This window comes from Polypterus senegalus, chromosome 10 (assembly GCF_016835505.1).
Source record: "Polypterus senegalus isolate Bchr_013 chromosome 10, ASM1683550v1, whole genome shotgun sequence".
Taxonomy (NCBI): domain Eukaryota; kingdom Metazoa; phylum Chordata; class Cladistia; order Polypteriformes; family Polypteridae; genus Polypterus; species Polypterus senegalus.
Window position 1 is genome coordinate 5,404,335 of NC_053163.1, and position 7,498 is coordinate 5,411,832.

Sequence of the window (7,498 nt, forward strand, 5' to 3'; positions counted from 1 at the left end):
TAACCATCTTTTTTCACAAAGTTGTCTTGGAAAAGTAAGCTGGTCCACATTGTACATAGATATGTGTACCACCCACACCTCCCACATTCCATTCCCACAATTTATTTTATTTTTGTTAACTTACAGCGGCTGTAATAAATATTACAAATTTCATTTGGAGAGCTGGTTTGCTTGTCACCAGCGTGTGATTATGATAGTAACGCGGTCCTGGACGCAGCTGCCCAGCTGGCCCCTAGGATCTAGTTACGAATAAATTACTAAGAGTTATGTTAGACAGACGGGCCCACCTCAGGGTGCTGCACGGTGACCTTCAGCCATTCGGCTACGCCACTGGTGTCAAGTATTTATCTGAGCGTTCAAAATGTTCAGAGAGCAGGAAGATCACGAGGTGAATGTGCGGCGGTCGCTGCCTGCGGCTCCTCTCAGTCAGTTTAAGAGCGATTGACACCTGGGAGAACACTTACCACAAAGCAATTAATGTGCTATATCAGTTATGATGGGGTTGGAGAAAATCTAGTAAATTAAACGTTGATTTGCAAATGAAGTTTACGATATGACAAATTTAAACGAGAGCGAGGGAAAACAAGGGTTTAAAGCGGAAATGTCCGCTCTAATCTCGATAGAAACTGGGTCCATATTTATTTTTTCTTCTTATCTGTGGCCCTAATACGCTTCTGTACCAAACTGTGGTCCACCTGGAATGGATGTTTTTCATTTCTTAGATGTTTAACCTCACTGGTCCTCATTTTTGACACATTGGACCCCGCCGGTCTAATTAAGACCCTGATAACCAAACTAACAACTGTTCTGCTGAGCACCGAGTAGCTCTCTGAAATCAAAGGCGTTCAAATCGGAGAACTTTAACAAAGCTGGACAACTTACAGCAGTGAGATGGGAAGATGTCAGAAGGTGACCATACGTACAATTGTCTGGATGACCAAACTGAGATCCACCTGGAATGGAAGTTTAGTTTAAAGACACTAATCCTGACTGTCCCCCGGTTACTCCTCTGAGATCTGAAGATATTAAGTCATGATAATGTCATCAGTTGTCCAGTGTGTATGAAATCGGTTCACAAAATGAATTAAAGTGACTGGATACTGAGCTCTGAAGACGTCAGGTCCTGTTGGTCTCATCCAGAAGTGAATTAGTCCTCATCTTGATTAGCTGTCCAAATGACCGGAGCTAAACGAGTTATTAGCTGATCCTTCCTACTACACCATCATCTATCTAATCAGACTGGACTCTTCTCAGCTCCACAAAGTTTCTTAAACCAGGCCATGCTCTGCTGACCACACTCAGATCTCACCTCATAAGGTGGCACATGAGAGGGTGGGCATCAAACTGCAAAAAGTGGCAGTTCAGGGTGTGGCATGAAGATGGGTGCAGAATTGGCTCAGACACAGAAAGCAGAGGGCGATGGTGTGAGGAACCTCATCAGAATTGGCAGATGCTAAGAATGGTGACCAGCAGGGGGCAGTGCTGGGGCCGCGATTTTAAAATATAGAAATGATTTTGATAAGAATATAAGTAACAAGCTGGTTATGTTTGCAGATGATACCAAGATAGGTGGATTAGCAGATAATTTGGAATCCGTTATATCATCACAGAAGGACTTGGATAGCATACAGAATTGGGCAGATTTGTGGACGATGAAATTTAATGTCAGTAAATGTAAAGAATTACACATAGGAAGTGAAAATGTGAGGTTTGAATACACAATGGGGGTCTGAAAATCGAGAGTCCACCTTATGAGAAGAATGTAGGAGTCGTAGTGGACTCTAAGCTATTGACTTCCAGACAGAAGCCATTAAGAAGGCTAACAGACTGTCAGGTTATATAGCGCCTTGACGTGTGGAGTACAAGTCACAGGAGGTTCTGCTCAGGCTTTATAACACACTGGTGAGGCCTCATCTGGAGTACGGTGGGCAGTTTTGAGCCCACCAGACATAGCAGCACAAGAAAAGGTCCAGAGAAGAGCGACTAGGCTGATTCTAGGGCTACAGGGGATGAGTTAGGAGGAAAGATTAAAAGAGCTGAGCCTTTACAGTTTAAGGAAAAGAAGATTAAGAGGAGATCTGAATGAAGTGCTTGAAATGATGAAGGGAATCAGTCCAGTGGATCGAGACGGTGACTTTAAAATGAGTTCATCAAGAACACGGGGATACAGTTGGAGACTTGTTAAGGGCACATTTCACACAAACATTACAAAGTTTTCCTTCACACAAAGAGCGATAGACACTTGGAATAAGCGACCAAGTAGTGTGGTAGACAGGAGGACTTTAGGGACTTTCAAAACTTTTGGAAGAAATAAGTGGACAGGACTGGCGAGCTTTATTGGGCTGAATGGCCTGTTCTCGTCCAGAGTGTCCTAATGTTCTAATGTTCTAATCTAACCATCCCATTATAAAGGATGAAATGTCGATGACTGGCTTAGCGTTTGTCCGCACCTGAGCCTGCTGTCTGCAAAGAGATAACGAACAAGCCACGCTGACCTCATCATGATGTCACCTGGATACAATGGAGCAGAGCACACAATGGTATCTTCAATGAAAACTAAACTATCTCCCTAGGGACTCACTGGACTCCAGTGTAATGGGCACTGGTCATCATTATTAATATCATATTCTGCATTTTTCCTACTGGTCACTCCAGCTTGTCTGGATCCTCAACAGTCAACTGTTGCATTGTTATTAAGAAGAATGAAAATCACAGGAGTTGAAAACACGAAATTCTTCTTGTCATAGATTGTTGGTTTTTGGGTGACAATGACCAACAGGCAGAATGACTCTTTCCCTGGGAGCAAGTGAACGTTGACTCATACAGTTTATTTGATGGTGTACCGTAGATCCTGTTATATAAGCCGAGAATTTCGTCCCAGATTTTTGGCTTGGAGTTTGGGGGTCGGTTTATACAACGAGTATCGTTTCTGATTCAAGATTTCCAGCGCAATGCTGGTTTCGCCGATGAATACGGAAGTAAATAATGACGAAACCACAGAGCCATCTTTCAGATGAAGAAGTAACTTTGCATGTCGGTACTTAAAATTAAATCAAGAATTTATTCAAAAAAGTGTTTTAGTTGTTGATTTTATTAATAAAATTCATAATAAATTATCGGGAAGTTTAAAATGAAATTTTTTGTTTTGATTTACGACCAACATCTTGCGTTACGACCCGGATGCGATCACGTGTATCCGCTTGCGCGATTGTAAACAAACAACCGAGAGCGTTAGTAGCGTCCGTCGGAGCCCAGATACATGTGTTTGTGGATGTGATTTCCGTCATTGCAGTGATTTACCTATATATATAATTCATTAAGACCATGCAAGCAAGACACATAATTGCTAAGGAAGGAAGAGAAGGTAAAAGAAAGAGATCGAAATCGAAGCAAAGATGGACATTGTGTGGAAATACAGTGGTGTGAAAAACTATTTGCCCCCTTCCTGATTTCTTATTCTTTTGCATGTTTGTCACACAAAATGTTTCTGATCATCAAACACATTTAACCATTAGTCAAATATAACACAAGTAAACACAAAATGCAGTTTTTAAATGATGGTTTTTATTATTTAGGAGAAAAAAATCCAAACCTACATGGCCCTGTGTGAAAATGTAATTGCCCCCTTGTTCAAAAATCACCTAACTGTGGTGTATCACACCTGAGTTCAATTTCCTGATTACTGCCACACCTGTTTCAATCAAGAAATCACTTCAATAGGAGCTGCCTGACACAGAGAAGTAGACCAAAAGCACCTCAAAAGCTAGACATCATGCCAAGATCCAAAGAAATTCAGGAACAAATGAGAACAGAAGTCATTGAGATCTATCAGTCTGGTAAAGGTTATAAAGCCATTTCTAAAGCTTTGGGACTCCAGCAACCACAGTGAGAGCCATTATCTACAAATGGCAAAAACATGGAACAGTGGTGAACCTTCCCAGGAGTGGCCGGCCGACCAAAATTACCCCAACAGCGCAGAGACGACTCATCCGAGAGGTCACAAAAGACCCTAGGACAACGTCTAAAGAACTGCAGGCCTCACTTGACTCAATTAAGGTCAGTGTTCACGACTCCACCATAAGAAAGAGACTGGGCAAAAACGGCCTGCATGGCAGATTTCCAAGACGCAAACCACTGTTAAGCAAAAAGAACATTAGGGCTCGTCTCAATTTTGCTAAGAAACATCTCAATGATTGCCAAGACTTTTGGGAAAATACCTTGTGGACTGATGAGACAAAAGTTGAACTTTTGGAAGGCAAATGTCCCATTACATCTGGCGTAAAAGGAACACAGCATTTCAGAAAAAGAACATCATACCAACAGTAAAATATGGTGGTGGTAGTGTGATGGTCTGGGGTTGTTTTGCTGCTTCAGGACCTGGAAGGCTTGCTGTGATAGATGGAACCATGAATTCTACTGTCTACCAAAAAATCCTGAAGGAGAATGTCCGGCCATCTGTTCGTCAACTCAAGCTGAAGCGATCTTGGGTGCTGCAACAGGACAATGACCCAAAACACACCAGCAAATCCACCTCTGAATGGCTGAAGAAAAACAAAATGAAGACTTTGGAGTGGCCTAGTCAAAGTCCTGACCTGAATCCAATTGAGATGCTATGGCATGACCTTAAAAAGGCGCTTCATGCTAGAAAACCCTCAAATAAAGCTGAATTACAACAATTCTGCAAAGATGAGGGGGACAAAATTCCTCCAGAGCGGTAAAGACTCATTGCAAGTTATCGCAAACGCTTGATTGCAGTTATTGCTGCTAAGGGTGGCCCAACCAGTTATTAGGTTCAGGGGGTAATTACTTTTTCACACAGGGCCATGTAGGTTTGGATTTTTTTTCTCCCTAAATAATAAAAACCATCATTTAAAAACTGCATTTTGTGTTTACTTGTGTTATATTTGACTAATGGTTAAATGTGTTTGATGATCAGAAACATTTTGTGTGACAAACATGCAAAACAATAAGAAATCAGGAAGGGGGCAAATAGTTTTTCACACCACTGTATCTCCTTCCTTCCTGCAGCCCAAAGATGTCAAATTAAATGGTGAGTACAGTATGAAATTGTTTCTAGAATAGAATGCCTTTTATTGTCACTGTACGCATCTACAATGAGAGTAAAAGCAGCTCCTTCAGTGCAGAAGAAAGTTCTGTATAGGGCTTGTATGGTTGTTTTTTAGCTTTAGCATAACGCTGGATCTGCGGCCCCTGCTTTCTTTCCCTCCTCCGTCTGTGTCGTCTCTTAGACCCGACAACAATCCACGGAGAGCCTGCTGGTCTCGCTATGTTGTCTGGGATGTTGTGCGCGTGATGAAAAACACTCGAAACAGATGTCTGGCTCTGGACACCGATGTCTATAAGGTTCTGACGGGTGTAGCGGATGTTCGCCAAACCGATTTTGCACAAACAAGGACAAAAAAAAAAGTACAAAAACAACAAAAAAGTGCACTGAAAAGGAGAGCCCTGAGCCGCTGCGACCATGAGCGCCGCCATGCTCCTAGCTTAATCGAAGTGGGCTTGGCACTTTTTATAACTTTTTGGTTACTACATTAGAAAAATGATTGGTGTTTTGGTAAATTATGCACATTATATTATATATCAAAAATGCCGGCAGTCTCAAATTCTCGCCGATAAACATTATAAATTTACCCGAAGAGACACTTTTAAGGAAATTTTGAAAATTTTGCTTGGAGAAGGGGGTCGGCTTAAATACCGGTCATTGGCAAATACGTGTAATTTAGTAGGTAGAGAAGGGGGTCGGCTTGTATTGCGGGATCTACGGTAATAAGAATATAAGTTTAATGTCACTGTGCTCTGTACAAAGAAGTCCATTCACGTGTACAGGCCAGGCCAAAGTTAACACTCAGGGGCTCTCAGCATTTAGAATTGCTGGCCCAAGCACAGGACAAGATGGACAAAGACAGCTGGAGGGATGGCTAGTCAGCCTAAAGACAGGTGGACACTATTCTGTCCTCTGTTAACAGTCAGCACAACATCTTCTTTCCTTGCTTGGAAATGGACTGTTTACCTAAGTAAGGACCTGCACGTGGAGAAGACAGAATAGAAAGACAGCAGCCGAACACTTTGAAGCCGACGGACAAATGGGTGATATCGTCATCCGTCCTGAAAAGCCTTCCAGCGCAGCGGCGAAAAATGGCAGACTGTATAGATCAACATCCCACCTTGGTATTGTCTTCCTATGGCTTCCCGTCTGTGATGCTGCGTAAATCGTCAGTAAAGAAAGCTAAGCAATTTTCTCTTATGTGATTTTTACCGCCGTATCACTATGGGAGGGATATCACCTTTTAATATCATATCTCCAGTGATCCCTCGCTATATCACGCTTCGACTTTCGCGGCTTCACTCTATCGCGATTTTTTTCTCATACACGCTTACGTCACTACGCATGCGCTTTCTGAGAACTTTTATCTAAGCCCCACGATGGCTTCCTAAACGTGCTGCTTTTTCTAAGCCTTCTGACAATAAAACTAAGCGCCGGAGGAAGATGCTTACTATCCAGGAGAAGGTGAAACTCTTGGATATGATTAAAGATGGCAATACCCTACAAAAGCCTCCTCACGCATATGAAAAGACAGCGCCAGGAACTGCCTATCAAGATGTTCTTCAGCCGCACACCCAGACACCCACTGCCTACTCCTAGTACTCCTTCACTGAAGACAACGACGCACCACCTCTGAAGATACTGCACCACCTGAAGACTCTCCTACTGAGGTTAGTGGTTGTGTGTAAGAACTGTGTGTTTGTGTGCAATTAAATGTACAGTACAATAATCTACTATAGAAAAGCGTTTGGGATTGTCCTTCCGTCCCGTGAGTGCAAAGCGTAGCGGTATTCCGCTTATTACAGACTTACTACTTGTGTCTTGAGGTACGAAGTGACGCGATGTGAGCAGAGTTCTGGTGCTGTCATCATCCCCTTGCTTTTGTGTGCGATGCGCTGGAAAAATAGACAAAATGATGTCTCTGGAAATAATTAATGTTGATGGAGTACAAATGTCTCACCGCGTAGTAAATATCAGGGAGATGGCGCTTGCTTATTCTCATCTATAGCTTATTTAGTGCATGAAACTCCATCTTTAGCGGTACAGATTCGGGCTGACGTTGTACGACTTTGGACAGGCACTCAAGGGGATAAAAAAAAACGTAGGTTTTCGGGAGATGTTATGAATGGGCACTTTGATGTTCTCATTCCATACACTTACATGCCTGATGTACACATGGAGCGCACAAAAATTGAGGAATAAAAGTCGGTCGCCTTAAAAGGCGAGTGCGCCTAGTAATAATATATTTGTAACGTCTAATATGTCTTATTTTCTCTTATTTTGTCTAATATATTGGGTAATACGAGTGTAACGGTGACTAAAGGGTGTTATTTCATGTCTAGAGGACTCTAATAATGTTAAAAAAACGTATTTAGAATGTCGTAAACAGGTTTTTTATACTCTAACTGCGAAAATATTCAATTTATAAATAAA